This window comes from Ipomoea nil, unplaced genomic scaffold, assembly GCF_001879475.1.
Source record: "Ipomoea nil cultivar Tokyo-kokei standard unplaced genomic scaffold, Asagao_1.1 scaffold0980, whole genome shotgun sequence".
NCBI classification, from domain to species: domain Eukaryota; kingdom Viridiplantae; phylum Streptophyta; class Magnoliopsida; order Solanales; family Convolvulaceae; genus Ipomoea; species Ipomoea nil.
The window spans coordinates 198,750-218,898 of NW_017617408.1; the positions used below are offsets into that span (position 1 = coordinate 198,750).

The 20,149-nt window shown below is 43.5% G+C and overlaps 1 long non-coding RNA gene across 2 annotated transcripts; it reads left to right on the forward strand.

Annotated features, from left to right (window-relative positions):
- The first annotated feature begins 1,829 nt into the window (after positions 1-1,829).
- On the forward strand, positions 1,830-5,290 carry LOC109179853. Of its 2 annotated transcripts, XR_002053991.1 has the most exons (4): positions 1,830-2,024; positions 4,091-4,324; positions 4,505-4,689; positions 4,787-5,290. It is a non-coding gene; the product is annotated as an uncharacterized LOC109179853 (long non-coding RNA). The 2 variants fall into 2 exon arrangements; XR_002053990.1 differs by lacking the exon at positions 1,830-2,024 and having other exon boundaries at positions 3,844-4,324.
- The last annotated feature ends 14,859 nt before the right edge of the window (positions 5,291-20,149 follow it).

Here is a 20,149-nt window from a genome sequence, read left to right on the forward strand (position 1 = left end):
TTCTTTCTTAAGGTGAGTTGTTTTCCTTCTTAAGGTGCGTGATTTGTATGCTTAAGGTGCGTTAGTTGTGTGAAACTTATGGTGAGCCATTTTAAAACCTTAGGTGCATGGTTTGTATTCTTAAGGTGCTTTGTTGTGTGCTTAAGGTGCGTGGTTTGTGTAATTAAGGTGAGAACGATGGGCCGAAGAGAGAAATAAGAACCACTTACAACCTTCCATGAGTCCAGATCAACGAATCAGATGTAATTTAAAAAAAAAAAACGACGCGGTAGTATTTTCATAAATAACTCGAACTTTGGTGCAAATAAATGTGTTACAAGTGCATGTAGTTGGTGCACCTTTGCAAGTAAAAAGTGCAAGTAAAATTACTTACAAGTACACATATGTTCACTTACAAGTGCAAGTAATTTACCTTATTAACATTCGTGCATCTAGATGCACTTAATGATAACGTTAGGTGCACTTAGTATTGATGCTCAGTGTACATTTTACTTGCACTTAGGTACACTATATGAAACTACTACTTGCACTTGTAGTACATTTTACTTACACTTGTAATACATTTTAATTGCACTTCGATGTTCAATTATTTACGAAAATGCCACCTCATTTTTAAAAAAAAATCGGTGTTTTTGATTCGTTAAATCTGGACACATGGACGGATGTCATGCGTTCTGATTTCTCTCTTGGGCACTAGTTCGCATTCATGCGTGCCCATATATATATATATATATATATATATATATATATATATATATATATATATATATATATATATATATATATATATATATATGGGTTCTTATGCGGTTGGGGGTGCCATGTGTGGTTGTGCAGTGAAATGAGAACCATTGATTTTGCTTAAATCAACGTTTAGATTACCAAAATTAAATAAAAAACGCAGTGGCATTTTGGTTTTTTTTTTTTTTAATATTTAGGTCAAATGTAAGGTGCATGAATTTTGTGAGTAAGGTGCGTGAGTTTGTGCTTAAAGTGCATGAATTTGTGCTTAAAGTGCGTGAGATTTGTACTTAAGGTGCGTGGGGTTGTGTACTTAATGGTAGTAGTTGTTGAAACTTAAGGTGCGTGAGTTTTATGCTTAAGGTGCGAGGGTTTTGTGCTTAAGGTGCGTGAGTTTTGTGCTTAAGGGCCATGAGTTTTGTGCTTAAGGTGCGTGTGTTTGTGCATAATGTGAGTAGTTGCGGAAACTTAGGTGCGTGAGGTTCCTTCTTATTGTCTGTTGTTTTCATCTTAAGGTGTGTGATTTGTATGTTTAAGGTGCGTCAGTTATGTGAAACTTAAAGTGAACCATTTTTAAAATCTTATGTGCATGATTTGTGTTCTTAAGGTACTTTGTTATGTGCTTAAGGTGCGTGTTTGGTGTTCTTAAGGTGTGTGATTTGTGTTCTTAAGGTGTTTTGTTTGTGTTCTTAATGTGCATGTGTTGTGTACTTAAAGTGCGTCAGTTTAATGCTTAATGTGCATCCAACCGCACAACCGCAAGGAAAGTTATTCCCGCACCTGATCCCTTCCATATATATATATATATATATATATATATATATATATATATATATACCCCATATAGAAAACTGTTCAGGTGTGAATTCTTATTATCATGCACATTTGTGCACTATCACCAGCCATGCTTGTGGGGTTGATCAGTGGTAAGAAATAGGAGTGCATGCTAGTCCAGTGCACTGTGATTACCCTATCAATTACACTATAGGGCACTGAGGGGCAGGTGGGTAATTTTATAGGGGCGCGGTTCGGGGGTTTTGTATTGCGTTTTACTATTTGCTGTGTTAGCCGGCTTCCCAGCTCGACAAGTCAATTGTGTTGTCGCCATGCATTCTCCGGTGAAGCGTGCGTGATGACTCAATCAAGTGGCGGGCGTCGGGAGAGGAGGGGTAGGTTGAGGCAGCCATTGTCGCCTACGACTCTGCCGTCGTATGGGCTGCACAGAGTGGCTGCGGGGTCATGATCACACGGACGTCGTCCCGGCCCCCGGTCGGATGTGGCAGGTTAGTAGCTGATTACATAAGTTCTGTATTTAATTATTGCATGCACAAAGAAAATTGAATGCAGAGTGTTTGTGCTTGTGCCCCCGGTCGGATGTGGCAGGTATGGTTAATGCTTGTAGACACTCTGAAATGAATGATGTTGGATGCACAAAATCTGTTTGTGAAAATGCCTCAATGGCAAAAATAGCAAGTCAGCATAAAGAAACAACCAACACCATGCTCAAGGATAAAATCAAGCAAACTGAACAATTTAAAGTTCAATTTCTTTTTTTTTTTTTTTTTTTAAATTATTATTTATAAAGTTTAAAAAATAAAATAAAATGAAGAAGCTTAATATATAAGTGTTAAAAATGACACAGAAACGCCCTAGCAGTGTGGAACTAACCCAGTATTAATTGGTGTGGGAAATTTTTGGCAATAGAACAAATGAGTTTGGTGTATGCATTGTACTGTCGTCTGTTTTTATTGTAGTAATTTATATCAATTAAGATGCACCATATGTACCTGTGTCAAAAAAATCTCATTTGAAAATTTTGAATAATCCTTTTAATTAGTTTATTCTAATCTATTTAATTAACTTTTCATTTCCCAGAGAGTTTATTATTAAATTAAATTAGCTAATTAAAATTTTCATAACCTTTTGTCCTAGAAGACAAAATCTGCACGACAGCACCTAATATATATACTACAGTAGTTATTAACGTCGGTAACGTCGAAGCATATGCTACTGGATCTCTAGTATTCTAATGAATTCGGTTTGGCAGTTGCTATCTGTCTTATCCACTTGAAGAATGTACTATGCTCAGATCAACTGCAGATTCTTGCAACTATAACTGCACTTTGTTCAGCTGACTATATATATATATATATATATATATATATATATATATATGCATTCATCAGAAAAATAATCAAGGAACTGCATTTTATCAATGGTGATTTGTAGGCAATAATACTTCAAAATAATCTTATTGATATACTTCAATGGTGTTTTTGTGCCAAGGATCTATGTGTATTATGTGTCTTTTTTGGTTGCATATATAGGATTAAAGAGATTATGCTTGTTATTAAAATCACTCTAGCAGTAGTTTTGATACCTTACCTTATTAAAGAGATTATGTTAGTTAAAATAACACTAAATTTGACCCAACATTGTATTGGAGTGTGCTTTTTGGATCAATCAGCATAGATATTGCTCAATTTTGCAGTCTGCCTACTTAGAGAAACAAATTCGGAGATAAAAACATTTAGGTGCCTGTTTGCCTTGAAAAGATGAGATCTTGATGCTGTTCAGACTGGCTGGGCTGGAATTTGTGCGTTTTAGGTTAGAATTAGAATCAGTTGCAAGTTATATTGGTTATGGTTGGTAATTTAGGGGTGAGTTGCATCTGTGGGCTTAATCTACTACTTAATGCACTAGTGCTACGTATTTTGGGAACTCCATTTAAGTGGGGGTGGATTAAACCGAAATAATGAAGCTGAATGCACTGTATTTTTTTGAATCAATTGCCTTATGTGATCTTTGCAAATGCACCATCCAAACGCGGTGTTGGGTGCTTTACTGGTGTGCATTTGGAATTTTAATACACACAAGACATTATGTGAGTTTAAATGGTAGGAAATAGTTTTGGATGCTTAATGAAAATGGATTAAATTCTATCTGGTGGTTACAACTGTACTGTTTCTACTGTATTGGCATTTAAATCCATTCCATCCGCATTTGCAGGCGTAACTAATGATCTGTTTCCTTTTTAATTCTGGAATGTGTGCTTAGTTCATTATTTGGATGTTTTCTTGTTTGGTGTAGTGGTGGGTGCGTTGCAAGTTTATGTAGTGGTGCGTTACCGGGTGTGCATTCGTGGGATGCACCTCACCTTAAACAACCTAAACTCACACTCACTGCATGCACGAGGTAATTAATTGAACCGCTAGGTGGTCCCAGAACACTCTGAGGAAATTCCCAGGCCCACTACTGTTCTTGGTTGTAAGTTACACGTTCGGTAGGACTCATGGGTAAATGTGTTTTTTATTAAATGTTTATAACGTGTGCAAACGTTTTGGTGCAGCTCTTATATGTTGACAGGGTCGTTGTTGGCGCAAGGGATGTCCCACGGACCACCCCGGTGTCACATGGGTGGACTTCCAAGGGGTTGGAAGCACGGGAGGAACGGGAGGTTGCAGCGGGGGGATTTGGGAACGGGCAGGTGGATGCACCGTTGCAGGAATCATCACCGCGTGCACGACGTCAAACCCCAAGGAGGACACCACTGGCCAGCCCACCACACAGTGCCCCACTCCAGGTGCATTCACAAACCCAACATAACTCAATGGCAAACACCCTCTTAATCATGTTATGGCAGTATTAGGCAACACAAATGGGATTATAATGTTTATTTCAAACCAATGTTTATTTCAAACCAATGGGGTGTTTAGCCACCACTTAATGAAGTCATACTAATAGGAATGTAATGCGCTCGCAGGATGGACCACAGAATCGTGCACCACCCCCGCCTGACACAAGTCCAAGCCTGGTGCAGCATGATTTTGATCCGGGTGCATCGACCTCCCGGCCTCAGTCCTCTAGCCTGTGGGGGGCACTGAAGATGCCCGAGACGAGTCGGGGGTGCACCAGGTGCACTGTGACCGTACTCCGGGTGTAACAATGGTATGCATAATCAACTCCTCCGTTATTACTACCAGAGCACTGATGGGGTTGGCATGGGGTTGGGTTGTTTTAACTTGGGGTGACCTGTTTCCTGTAGGGGTTTGCCTAGGAGTTCGCCACCATGGCAAGAGACCTTCGTTCTTTAGCTATGAGGGTTGCAGAGGAGGTACGCAGGAACCCTAGCGAGGCTCATGAACATCACGACTTCCAACAGATCATCGATGTAGCGAGTATATTGGCACCCCTAATCACGGAGCACACAAAGGAAGCACCTCACCATACGTCGGGAGTAACGCGTGCACCACTTCTACCTCCACGACAGCTTGACGATGCGGTGTGGCAGAGCACGCAGTGTTTGAGATAGTTGGACCGGATAGAGGAGGAAGCCATGCGGGTAGAACATTGCCAACTCCGCAGGTTCGGTATTGCTAAAATGTTTTGAAAAGCATTTCGGAAAGGACACGACCTTGTCTACCTTTTTTACTGTGCTCTTGCTGTTTTATCTAGCAATATTCTTGTGATTATTATGTTTATATTGTACATGTTACTGGTTTGATTAATAGGACATGAATGGTGTTTTCGATTATAAGTGTCATATATCCAACTTTTAAATGTTTGTGCTTGCTTGGGTATTCTTTAAATAGTTTCGAAATGAAAATAGAGCCATATAGGTCCTGTCACAAACATATAGGTCTTATGCGATGCACCAGTAAGGTATGGGACCAAGGTATGGGACCATCTAAGTTTTTGACTTAATTTTTATTACTAAGCACTGTGTTAGGTAGTAGGAATCAGACTGAGCCCAAACAAGGAACTTGAATAATGCATATTATGCATTAAAATATGTTCTCTAAAGGGGGGGGGGGTGTGTTGCTAATGTGTGGACTTAATATTTGGTGCAGATACCGCAGGAGGAAGGCACCAGCCCGTCAATGATAGAGTAGGAGGCACCGAGTTTTAGCCTAGGATTGACGCAAGAACTAGCACCGCAAACGGTGGTGGATACCACAGCTGCAACGGCTAGTGTAATCCTTGCACCTCAACGGTGCACACCCCAGTTGAGTTGTGTGTAAGGTCACAACCTTGTCCTCCTCCTTACTTTGCAATTGCTGTTTTATCTGGGGATGTTCCTGTGATTATAATGTACGGAGTATTGATTTGATTGAAAGACCAAGAATGGTGTTTTGTATTCTAATTGCTCAACACCCTTTCTCCAAAAGATCACAAAAATAGATTGGTTTACACTAATAACTTATTTTACGAGTCTAGTTTAAAAAACAAAACATTTCTTATGTCCTTCAAAACAGATCCTTGTTTTGCATTCGACCCTATAAGATACCCGTCTTCTTCGTTGCTTCTTCTTATCACCACTAACACCGTGTGCATAGATGGGCTTGCTAATACCACCACCCTTAATGCCTTCCCGGTTACATACCAACTAACGCATCACGGTCTCCCCAGCATGGTCCCGTTTCACGGTGTAGAGCCGGACATCAAACCCGCAGACCCGTGCGTAGTTTATATAAAAGTCAATGCCTCCGTCCAATGTGCTAAAACGCCGCCACAACAGGGGTGATTTCACTGCCCACTTTCGGACACCAATATGTGGGTCGCGCTGCTAGTAATTCTGGTATACCATGTAAGACATACTCACTACCCACCTCGCCCCCATGGGCACCTGTGGAGGAAAACACAAGCATATTACGAAACAGGAAAAAAAAAAAACATTGAAGAGAACTTACCAGTCTAATGTGTCTATCACCAACAACCAACTTATAGTCTAATGTGTCTATCACCAACAACCAACTTATATGTGTCTATCACCAACAACCAACTTATAATAATATCAGTGCAAACATAATATATCATTCAATATGATTGTCGGGATATAATCATGTAACAATGGTGTGATATGCAATAGTAACATGGTCTTGATTCTTGATTAAGAATGCCAAACAATTGGCACCAATATTTTCACAACAATTAAAACAAAAGTAATGGTCTGAGGGGAAAAAAAGAGCCAACAACTTTTTAAGTTTTCTCCCAAAGTAAGGTATCAAATCTACTGCTGGAGTGATTTTAATAACAAGCATAATCTCTTTAATCCTATATATATATGCAACCAATAAAGACACATAATACAAATAGATCCTTTGGCACAAAAACATCTACCCACTCAAATGTCCATGGTTCTCTTTTCTCACTCAGTTTGTTGCAATAGATATATTATGTACTCCTATATTTATATATTATATGATGATTATGCTCAACATCTTTAAATATCAATAAGATTATTTTGAAGTATTATTGCCTACAGATCATCATTGATAAAATGCAGCTCCTTGATTATTTTACTGATGAATGCATATATATATATATATATATATATATATATATATATATATATATATATATATATATTGTCAGATCAGCTGAACAAAGTGCAGTTATAGTTGCAAGAATTTGCAGTTAATCTGAGCATAGTATGTTCTTCAAGTGGATACAAATACTAGTTCTGTAAACATATTCATATTCCACACATCAACATTCAACACCAAAAGTCCAACTGTTATAATGAACACATATGAATATATTCTCTAGTAATCAACTCCTCAAATTGCACTAGTAATCAACAACATATATACAAATCTGTGTGGCAAAAATTTCAGCACACTGCCAACAACTTCAAGCCCGAGCTCGTGTTGCAAATCAAATTCCAACTAGCAGAGATTGAAAAAAGGCTTGATTCAAGCCCAAGCTCGTGTGCACCGAGAGCAGAGTCCACGAAAGGTGCAAGGGCCGAAACTGGATGAGGTCGAAAGTTGAGACCGAACCCTGTACGCTAACGGTCTGGAACCCGAAAGTTCTGACTGTTGAGGGGATTGAATTCATCTGTTACGGAATTAATTATCTATTAATTCCAATTTTTGAATTCTGAATTCAATTCTCAGGTAGTGGCCTGCTGTTATAGCTGTTGGAAGGCAGCTTTAATGTCATTTTAATTGCCATAATAAAAGCTATTAAATCCTTCACCCCTATAAAAGGAGGAGTTGGGCAGTAGAGTTTTACACACAGAAACATAGAACACGAAAGTTTGTTTTTTCAGCTTCAAAACCTCTCTGCTTCTACTCTTTCTTGGCCTACTGTGTTCATAGCCATTGTCTTGCTCGCCGGATTCCTTGTTTGAGTGCTCAAACATTGAATCATTAGCAAGTTTTATCCTGGGAAGCCTAGGCCACAACGCTCCTAGCATCTTTGGGAGGTGGCAAATAAGGTTTTAAGGAAAGAGTGCTCACTTGACTCTTGCAAAAACCCAACACCAAACACTAGCCAAATTTCTTCATCTTTTCTTCCCTTATTTCCAAAAAATAATAATCTTATTTTTTGATTATTATTTGTGTTTTCTACCAACGGTACCAACATTCTCTCGGGGGACCCCGGTGCATATTTTCATTGGAAAATTGGTGCAGATAACAAGTACTACAAGTGTAGGCTCACCTGATAAAATTTTAAAGCCAACGGAGCCCGAATTGGATTGTGGCAATCGCATATGTAAATTATGTACTGCAAAATCTAGTACCATTTTAAAGTGCAAGGGATATCTTGTCAAAAAAAAACAGGGAAAAATAACAAAATATAGCACGCATTAAACACCTTAAAGTTGTGTTTTGCCTAAAATGCGAACCTACCAATGCAACCCACCAATGTATTATCTTCTAACTAGCTATTAGGGAGCCCAAAGTTGATGCATATATGTCACAGACAGCGAAACAAATAGGAGGTTCTGATTACTGCGTAAAAAACTAAACACATGGTTCATATGCCGGAAAGGAATGAATACAGTGTTCTGTAATGTAAGCTCATACTGCAGTTAAAACTACGCCTACTATTTAGACTGTTAAACTGATCATACTGCAGTTATACAACCACGGACGCCGCCGTTTCACAGAGGGAGGGCGACACAGAAAGTGGAGGACAGCGCCCTAACCTGACAACGCCGGAGTCACCGTGTCGCTCATCGCAAATATGCCTAGTAATATGGTCGCTGCAAAACACACGAAGGCACCCCCGGGACTGATCAACAATGGAACGTGCACTGTGATGGGAACTCAACAATGGAGGTGTGATCACCGGACTTACGAACACCACTCCACTCGCCGATTCGCTAGTAGGAAATCTTCGCCGGTGTTTCCGTCACCTTCCGAAAATCTCAAACTTCCGCCGTGAAACATGCACGTGAAGGCGTAGGGAGTTGTAATTCAAAATTAGAAAATATGAATTTACGCAATTGCACTACACCACTGTGTTCCGCAGGTCCAGCAAAAAAAGTGCACTGTAATTGTGAGCCATCGGATCGCCAAAATCAATGCAGCATGATAGTGCACAAGTTCACATTGTAAGTGTGGTGTGCACCAGAAAAGCACCCACCTAAATCAACGTTCAAGATTGACAATGATTAAAAAAAATGCGATGGCAATTACGTCTTTTTGCATCTATGTTAAATTTAAGGTGCGTGGTTTTTTTGTTTAAGGCACGTAATTTTTGCATTGTGTGGCTTAAGGTGCGTCTGTGGTTGAAAATTTAAGTACGTCGATCTAAAGCTTTAGGTGCATGGTTTTCCTTCTTAAGGTGCGTGGTTTGTGTGCATAAGGTGCGTCAGTTGTTGAAACTTAAGGTGCGTTGGCCTAAAGCTTTAGGTGCGTGGTTTTTCTTCCTTAAGACTTAAGTGCACAAACCACGCACCTTAAGTACACAAACCACGCACCTAAGGTTTTAAAATGACGCACATTAACTTTCAACAACTCACGCACCTTAAGCATACAAATCACATACCTTAAGAATGAAAACCACGCACCTTAAGAAGTAAAACCTCGCACCTTAACAACTGCACAACCGCACCTGAGAAGGCCAACTACACGGGAACCCATTTATATATATATATATATATATATATATATATATATATATATATATATATATATATATATATATATAAAGGATCAATGAAAAAGAAACCTTAGATGAAAAATATGATGTAGTCTCATACATTGATTCCGAGAAAGCATTTCAGCCTGCCCAAATCCTTGGTCTGGAACTAACTGAAGAGATACTCTTTCAACTAAGATATGCCCTCTTGATCACTCCTTGTAATAACAATGTCATCCACATATACTATAAGGTATATGATTTCCCATTAGAATGAAGATAGAAAACAGAATGATCAACTGCACTTCTAGTCATACCAAACTCACACCAAAGAACTAAATCTTCCAAACAAAGCCCGTGGAGACTGCTTCAAATCGTATAAAGAACAATGAAGTTTACATACCAGACCAGGCTCCCCCAGATCAACAAACCCAGGTGGTGCTCCATATAAACCTCTTCGTGAAGTTCACCATGAAGAAAGGCATTCTTGATATCCAGCTGGTGTAAGTCCCAATGATGAATGGCTGCCAAAGACAAAAGCAATCGAACTGAATCATTTTAGCAACAGGGAAAAACGTATCACTGTAATCCAAACAAAAAATCTGAGTATAGCCTTTTGCCACCAGTCGTGCTTTAAGGAGATCAATCGCGCCATCAGGGCCCACCTTCACCGTATAAATCCACCTTCAACCAACAACAGTTTTACAAAGAGGAAGGGGAACCAACTCCCACGTGCCACTAGACTGGAAGGCCTCCATCTCTGTTAACATGGCTTGACGCCAACCTGGATCAGAGAGAGCCTCACGAGTGGATTTAGTTATAGACACATAAGACAAGTGAGAAAGGAAGGCAAAGTAAGGGGAAGAGACACTATGATAACTCAAAAAGGTATATATAAAATAGGGGTTATGAGTATAACATGTACCTTTTCGAACAACAATGGGTGCCTCAATGATAAATTGCGTGGAATTGTGGAACCGCAGGATCGGATAGCACAGGCTAGTCACCAAGAACCTCAGGAACTGTAGGGCGAGGACGGTAGTGATAGACCTGAAGAGGCGGGTTAAGAGCAGTCGGATTTGCTGGAGGATCGCACTACAAGAAATTTCACATTTAGTGACAACAGAAGTTGTCACCAAAGCTATCAATTTTGGTCACTATTGAAATTAGTGACCAATTTTGAAGTCGTCACCTGTCGTCACTATATCGTCCGTCACTATTGTAGTAGTGACGACTTTTGAAAAGTTGTTACAATTACTCACAACTTTTGTGACAATATTTGCTTACACTAAAAGTAGTATTTGAGTGATAACGATAGTTGTCACAATAAATATATAATTTGAGACCAAATATGTTATTACAAAAAATTGATCTAGTGACAATTAAAATCGTTGCAATTAATTATTTTATTGTGACAACACTTTAGTCACAATAGTTGTACTTATTTGTGAGAATTGTTCTTGACGCAAAAATGATTATCAGTGACCAAAAAAGTGGTATCAATAATTACTTTGTTGTGACCCTTACTTGGTCACAATTTTTTTTCCAAATAATACTAGCCAAATGCACAAAATATAAAATTATTTATTTCAAAATCTTGTCATTATTAAATGTTTTAATTTAATTATTATTTGAAAAAAGTAATTCATTCAACAAATGTTACTTGTCAAATTAAAAAAATATATATATATATATATATATATATATATATATATATATATATATAAAGACATCATTGTCTAACAAATATACTTTGTAAGAAATACAACTGAATTCAAATAAAAACGTTTTACAATAAAATGTCTTGATTATTCTTCACTTGAAGTAATTGATGGAGATGCATTGCTTAGCATATTTTGAAGCCCTTGATTGCTTCCCAAACCACGTGCATAGCTTGACTTTCGTTTTAATACCAAATCAAAATACTCAACAAGTGGTAGAGTTACAGCTGGAATCTTTTCTTTATTATTCTCTCCCTCTTCTTGAAGTTTATCCTGCAATTATGATAAATATTAATAATTGAGTAAATTAATTTAAGAAAGGTCACAACAGGAAATATATATATATATATATATATATATATATATATATATATATATATATAAATACGTATGTCATTCAATAATAATAAAATAAGTGTTTTTATATACAAAATACATACGGAAGTATATATATGTGTAAGTACAAAACATATAATAAATCAAACATTACACTCATTTTTTTTTTAGCATAATACATGTTCAATACTAAAAACTTATATATTTCAACTATTATGAATATAATTTATCTAGATATGATTCATACAACAAAATCAATCAACCAAAATCTCATATTTATGCATTTTTTACTAATACATCATACCAAAATTTTGAGATAACATTTGGTCATTTCATAAAATAATTCATTTGATTCATAACTTTCAACCAATCAAAAATTCATTTAAAAAAAAAAAAAAAGATGGGCAAAGTAAGATAAAGGACAACCACTTACTTGGAACAAATTCTTCCCAAATCTTTTTAACCTTTTAATGCTCTAAGTTCTCCTCCTTAGGCCTGTGAAGATTGTTTCAACTCTTGAGAAGAATATGAGAAGAATTTCTTCTCTTTTTTTTTTTTTTTTTTTTTTTTTTTTTTTTTTTAGAATTTCTAAAATGAAGAGGTGGGAAGAAGAGAGGATTTTTTTTTTTTTTTTCTTTTGCTAGTAGAATCAGCCACGGTAGGAAAAAAGAAGGAAGAGAATATCTATATTGATCATCATCCAACCCTAGTCAACTTAATAATTAATGGAAAAAATAATTTTAGTTAATTACCTAAAGATTTCTATCATATAAAAGCATACAATATATATCTATTAAGGTAATTACAACAAAAATATATGTTTTATTTTTGACAACACGTATTCATTATATATATATATATATTTATATATATTACACGCCACACATACATAGCTCCACACACATACATAGTTACGAATCAATATGTAATATATATATATATATATATATATATATATATATATATATATATATATTACATATTACATACAAATAATATATGTACTACACATATAATACATAAATATATAAAATGTACGTATATAATTATATGACCCAAAATGATATGTACACAATTTATGTTAAAATAATTATTTTGTATTTCAAAATATTACTCGGCCACATACTTATAATCAAACATTATAATTATACATACTTTATTCTGTATTTATTTATAACAATAATAATCGGATAAGGATAATGTGATTTTAATTTTTTTTGAAGCTTGATTAGAAAAGAAATGAATGATCAATCGGAAAAAGAAGAATTTAGAACGGCTAAAAAAATCGGGTATCACACTTATCATTCATGGTTCTAATTTGGAAGATATATAATAATAATTGATACTGCTAATTACACGTAAGCAATATGAAATAACTCGAGACCGAATAAAGCAAGTAAATGTCTTTATTGATCACGGTAAAGGCCCTAAGTACAATCTACTTGGTTGCTCTGAGTACCGACTGACTGCGGTCGGGATTCTCTAACAACAACCTATCGATCGTCCAAAAGTCCCCTACACTGTAGCTACTATGGGTATTTATAGCCGCTATGCCGAGGACAGGATTCCAGCCGTTCGGCATGTCCTCCACGTAGCCACCACGTGTCATCCTCCCGGGTGCCCTGTCTGTCGTCGTAGAGAGTCGCCACGTGTCTTTCGTCAGCTCTCTTGCCAAAGGGCTACCGCTCGGCGGTCGACACCGTCGCTCGGGCAACTCCCGGTCGGCCCCGACCGGGTTCTTCACAAGGAGCCCGACCTGTTACCTGCAAAGACAAAGAGAAAAAGACAAAGGCTTCTCGGTCGTGGTGGAGCTATGTCGGTCGGGATATTCCCTACCAAGAGCCCCCCAGCCCGGGCCTTTTTGATCGTCCGGGAAAAAATGGGCCGGGATGAAGAAGCCCAACCGTCGGCCGCTAAACCGACCGGCCAGCTGTCATTCCCTTCTTCGCCACGTGTCGGCCACTGCCGGCCTCTGCGACTGCAACCGTCGCCTCGGAATCAGCGCTGGTCGTGTCACGCAAGTGGATGATTTTCCCGCCCAAACGCCCTCCTATAAATAGGCCCTTGAGGCCTCCATTTGAACTTTCCTCAATCCACTGAAGCAGTCGGTACCCTCAGAGAGTCCCGAGCAGAGCACCTTAACAAGGCAGTCGAGCAAGGAAAACTTCAAGCTTTCAACCGCAAAGTTCCTCCATTCGGTAAATTCTCAACCCCTCCCTTTACTTTGCGCTTTCATTTATAAGTAGAACTGATAGGCCAACTAACTGTCCCGGACGTCTCAAGTCCCTTACTAACCCCGACCGACCTTTAGGTAGATCGAAATGACGGATTCTGACAGCCAGAACGCCTCGATCGCGGACTATGACGAGGAGGTCGAGTACCTCAGCGAGGAGGTGGACATCATGTCCTACTCCCCAGAGGTCGAACGACGACCACAGCCCACTCCCGACCAAGCCCCCGAGCCAGCAGGGTCATCAAGCTCGTCAGGGACCTCGGGGTCGAGCTCCAGCGGGTCGGGGAGCGAAGAAACGTCCACGAGCGGACGGACACTCCCGGACGAAGGCGCTAGGGAAACGCCCACGAGGGTAATAGGGGATTACCCTCGAGCCGAGCATGAGGGCGGAGACCGGGCCAACGAGGCCGAAGGGGACGAAGAGGACCCGACCGGGCCGGCGCCGACGGGCGGGGACGGGTTTGCGTTCCTCAATAGCGAGAGCGTTGAAGGCCAGAAGAGCTTGCTGACAAAAGGAGAAGCAAGCAAAATTGCGGCAACTCTTGCTGGTCGGGTCGAATTTGATACCAGCAGACAGCTCGGAAATATCATCGAGCGGCACCAAGGGAAATGGATCGGGCTGCATTACGATTCGCTAATGGCCCCGATCACATTCCCCTTTTCCAGCCTTCTTACAGCATTCTTGGGCTACTACCAAGTTATGCCCGGGCAGATTTGCCCGAACGCGCACCGAATAATCGCGTGCTTCCCCCAGATCTGCCGTCGACACGACGTGGCCTGCACCATGGAACTCTTCAACTTCGCCTACCAAGTGAAGGTGCTAGCGGCCGCGTACGGGGGAGGTTTTCTGATGATACAATCCCGAGCGGATAGATGCTCGATCGAAGGGCTGCCCGGGAACAACCGGGGGTGGAAGAACCGGATCTTCTCCGTAAAATACGATCCGTGGATCCTCCCGGTCGAGAGGGTTTGGAGTCAGCGTTTTCGAAAACAAGTCACGCCAGTCGAGACCCCGACCCTCATCGATGCCGTGACCAAGATCTCGGGCGAGATCTACGAATACCGCATCTTCAAATCGCCCGAATGCTATGAAGCGGCCCGGCTCCCCGATCCGGTCTACGACCAGACCGAGAAGTACAAGCCCGAGCCGGCAGGTGTAACGATCGCACGGATGCCCGCCCGGGGCAAGAGGAAGGGTAAAAGCTTGAAGCTAACTTCTTTCCCGATCCTTAGCATTCTGAGCATATATTCTCTATCGTCCCGAGTTGACTAACTTTCTTCTTTGTTTGCAGCCATGGCGGAGTTCGGAGACGAAGATGCCCCCCTTCCCCCGCCCGCCAAGATCTCCCTTGGCGGCAAGAAGAAGGCGAAGGCGAAGCCAACCGGGGAAAAGGAGATCCCGACGGCCCGACCTCTACCTACCTCGACCGTCACGACGGCGGAGGGCTTCATCGTTGAGCCGACGGACGTCTTGGTCACCCGGGTGGAAGTCGCCCGGGGCAAAGAGAAAGTGCCCGAGCGGGGCGTGACGGAGGTGGGCGGTATGAAGCGCCGCCGAGAACAGCGCAGCCCGAGCCCTTCGGTCGGGCGAGAAGGGGCCGCTACGTCCATACTGGCCCGGATCGGCAATGCCGGGCCAGCTAAGGAGGATCTGGGGAAGATGACCCCGACCTAAGTGGCCGAGAAGATTGGCTACGATCTGGCCGAGGTAAGCTCTCTTCCACTAATTCTCTTTTATGTGCAAGTGTCTTCGACCGGGCTAACGCCGAACATCTTCTTGTACTGCAGATTTCCCGAGCGGCCCAACTCCTTCAAGGTCGGGCCATGCTGGCCGAAGAAGCCGACCACCACAAGAAAACGGCCGCTCATCGCTTGAAAGAAATCAAGGACATCCAGGCCGAGCTGGAGAAGGCCCAGAAAGGCCTAAAAAAGAGCGAGGAAGACCGAGCCCTCGCAGAGAAAGTCGCCCAACGGGCGATCGGGGAAGCGAAAGAGCTGAAGGCCCGACTCGATAATCCGAGCGAGTTGGTGCAGACTGTCTTCAAGGACAGCGAGTCGGGCTCAGCGTTTCTCACGGCGGCTCGGGGAACTAAGGTCGGAGAGGACCTGATCGTCTCCTTCGGCCGATGGGCGTTCAAGTCCGGGCAGCGCAAAATGCTGGAGCGGGCCCGTACCCGGTTGGAGCAAGCTCTCGACGGGGAGGATCTTCAGCTGGTCCTGTCGGCTTTACCCCCGGACCTAGCCGACCCCGGCCCCTCCCCCTTCGCTCCCAAGGAAAAGGCGGCCGAGCCTGGGGCATCATCGGCGGCCACTTCGAGCGGGAAGGAGGCAGCTGCCGAAGCTCGGGAATTGAAGAAGTAGAATAGGCTTCTTCTTTTTGTAGAAACACTGATCGGGAGCCCGGTCCCGAATTTGTACCGGGCACTCTTTTTTCGATCAATAAAACTCGTTTTGTTAAACTTATATTGTTCGTCTTTCTTTCTGCTTTTTACTTTTAGTCGTGCACATGCCGACACTTAATGCTCGATCCGTTCGACGGCCGACCTTATGGCTTTATGGCCCGGTCGTGCATCCGAGATTTCGACATCAAACTGGCCAACCTGATCGGGTTTACCCGGTCTCCAGGCCTTGTCAAAATTCTTGAAAATAAGTAAGCCTCTACGGTCGGGATACTTCCGAACGACGGGCCTGTAAATACTTCCTTCATCCCAGCCCCCACACTATTGTGCTCTCATGGCACGAGTGAGTGCAATAGTGGACAAGAAGTGATCAGATCGGGGAATTATGCTGTGTGCTCCTGGCTTCCCCGCCCGGTGGCGTGACTCGAATGTCCGCCGATGTGGAGCGCATCTGACCGGTCGATAAATTCGCCCGGTCGGTGTAGCTTGATAAATTGATCTGCATGCACTGAAGGTAAAGAAAATAACCGACCGGGCCGCCGCATGCAAGCGGTCGAACAATCACCGATCGTATATACATTAAAACCTTCCCGCTCGCAGGCGGTTAAACAAATATTTACAACCATAAAGCTTAATTACAACCGACGACCGGGACCTACTCGCAGGTCAAGCCCCCACTTCGTCAAAAGTTACAAAAAACCGGCTTAATGCCTAAACATAACGAGGTGCTCGGAATTCCAAGTCCCCTCGATTACCCGACCAGTTGTCGTCTCCAGTCGGTATGTACCCGGCCGTATGATCGCGCTGATGATGTACGGCCCTTCCCAGTTTTGAGCCAGCTTTCCGCCCTCCAAAGGTTGACTGGCCTCCCTTCGCCGTAGAACGTAATCCCCTACTTGAAAGTAACGAGGGTTGACCCGAACATCCTTCGAACTCTTCACACGCTTCTGGTACTCGGCTATACGCCGAGCGGCTAGCTCTCTTTTTTCTTCGACCCCATCGAGATCCACTGCCATAGCATGTTCATTCTCCTCGGCATTGTAGGTTCTTTCTCGATCGGTCGGGATCCACGCCTCGATCGGGAGTCGGGCTTCAGCTCCGTAACCAGGGCAAAAGGGGTCTCCAAAGTAGCTTCCCTCGGGGTCGTCCGATAAGTCCATAAGACATATGGCAACTCATCGGCCCAACTACGACCGGCCGAGTGTAACTTCTTTTTCAGACCTTCCAAAATCGTCCGGTTCGCGTTCTCTACTTGACCGTTTCCCTGCGGGTAAGCCACCGACGACCGAACGTGAGTTGTCCCGATCGTGGCCAAAAAGTTCTGGAAATACTGGCTTACGAATTGGCGGCCGTTGTCGCTGATGAGATGCACGGGCACACCAAAGCGGGAAATCACATTTCGCCAAAGAAAACGAGCACATTGCTGAGAGGTGATCGTGGCTAAGGGCTCAGCTTCTATCCACTTGGAGAAGTAATCGATGGCGACAATTACGAACCTTCTCCGACCAGAGAGCTGAGGGAAAGGACCCAAGATGTCCACCCCCCACCTAGCGAAAGGAATGGCGGTCGTGACTGGCTGGTAGAAGGTTGCCGGTCGTCCAGGCATCCGGGCGAACAGTTGGCACGTCTCACATTCCCGAGCTAACTTTTCACAATCTAGCTGGAGGGACGGCCAATAGTACCCGATCAGCATGATACGACGGGCCAGGGATCGGCCTCCTTGATGTGAAGAGCAAATTCCCGAGTGCAGCTCCTTCATGACTAAATCTGCCTCAAACGCGGTTAAGCAACGCATGAGGGGGCCTCCATACGATCGCCGATATAGACGACCGTCCAAGACTTGGAACCTTGGGGCTCTCAGCTTGGCTTTTCGAGCACGCTGGGGGTCGTCTGGGAGTCGACCGTGCTCGAGGAATTCTTTCAGATCGGTGATCCAGTTGTCTTCCACCGGTTGGATTGGATTGACCGGTAGGCGATGGATACTGTGTCTCGGGATCACCAAGATCCGAGCTATCTTCGACATGTGTTCCGGGGCGTCTTGAGCTAATTTGGATAAGATATCAGCATCGGCGTTATCCAATCGGGGTATGTGCCGGACGGTATATCCCCGGAACTGAGCGAGCTTCTCCATGGCAAGGTCTCGGTATAACTGCAAACGCTCACCATTGACTTCATAATCTCCGAGAACTTGCCCGACCACGAGCGCGGAATCTGTCTGAGCTCGGATGTATTCAGCCCCCAAGTCCCGAACGCACTGTAAGCCGTTAATGAACGCTTCGTACTCGGCTTCGTTGTTGGTCGGGTGGAACTGGTACATGAGAGCAAAATAGACCTTGAATCCTTCCGGGCTTGTGACCACCACTCCTCCTCCTGCCCCTTTCTTGCTACTTGACCCATCAGTAGCCAGCGACCACCACTCAGCCTCGGGATCCGCAACCTCGGGAGGTCGGGTATCCCGGGCGGTGCACTCGACCAAGAAATCAGCAAGAGCTTGACCTTTAATAGCCGGTCTTGGTCGATATTCGATCGCGTACTGGGTCAACATTAACGCCCGCTTGACTAGGCGGCCGGATGATGAAGCGGTTCGGAGGACTGGCCCGATCGGCTGATCGGTCAACATGCGAATTGCTCGACCTTGGAAGTAGGGTGCCAACTTCTTCGCGGTAATGTATAAGGCGTAGACGACCTTCTCTAGCCAGGAGTACCGGAGCTCGGGACCATGTAGCGCGTGGCTTACATAGTACACCGGTCGTTGGACCCCTTCCGGATCGGTTCGGCACAACACTGCGCTTACTGCGCGATCGGAGACGGCGAGGTACACGTCTAGCTCTTCTCCGAGCTCGGGCTTTGAGAGCACGATCGGTGACATGAGATATTCCTTCAGCTCATCAAAAGCCGTTCGACACTCGTCGTCCCAGACGAATCCATTAACCCTCCGCAATACCTTGAAGAAAGGTAAAGCGCGCTCGGCTAGCTTGGAGAGGAACCGGCTGAGGGCTGCCAACCGACCGGTCAATTGCTGGACTTCCCGAACGGTGGAAGGTGGTTGCATGTCCAGAATCACTTTTACTTTGGCCGGGTTAGGCTCGATTCCTCTCTTGGTCATCATATAGCCGAGGAACTTGCCGGTCTGAACCGCGAATGTGCACTTGGTCGGGTTCAGCCGCAACTGGTACTTCCTCATGATCCGGAAGCACTCCCGGAGGTCCCGAGTGTGGTCGGACCGGTCCCGTCTCTTGACCAGCATATCATCGATGTAAGCTTCCATCGTTCGGCCCAGTAGATCGGCAAAGAGCATGTTGACCATCCTCTGGTAGGTCGCTCCTGCATTCCGGAGGCCGAACGGCATCACTCGGTAACAATACAGCCCATCCGGGGTCACGAAGGCTGTCTTGCTCTCGTCTTCATGGTGCATCATGATCTGATGGTACCCCTTGAAGGCATCCATGAAGCTCATTAATTCGGCCCCGGCCGTCTCGTCGACCATCTGGTGAATGCTCGGTAGAGGATACGGGTCGAGCGGACAGGCTTTGTTGAGGTCTGTAAAATCGATGCACATCCTCCATGCTGGGGGCTTAGGAACAAGAACGATATTTGCCACCCACTCGGGATAGACTACCGGACGGATGTGCTCGATCGCCGCCATCTTTTTGACTTCTTCTCTGACAAATTCGCGGCGATCGGAGGAAAGGTGTCGTGTCTTCTGCACGACCGGCTTTGCTGAGGGGTCGACGGCTAACTTGTGACAGATGACCGACCGATCGATTCCGGGCATGTCTTCGGGCCCCCACGCAAAGATATCAGCATACTCCCGGAGTATGGCCAAAACTTCCGCTCAAAGCTCG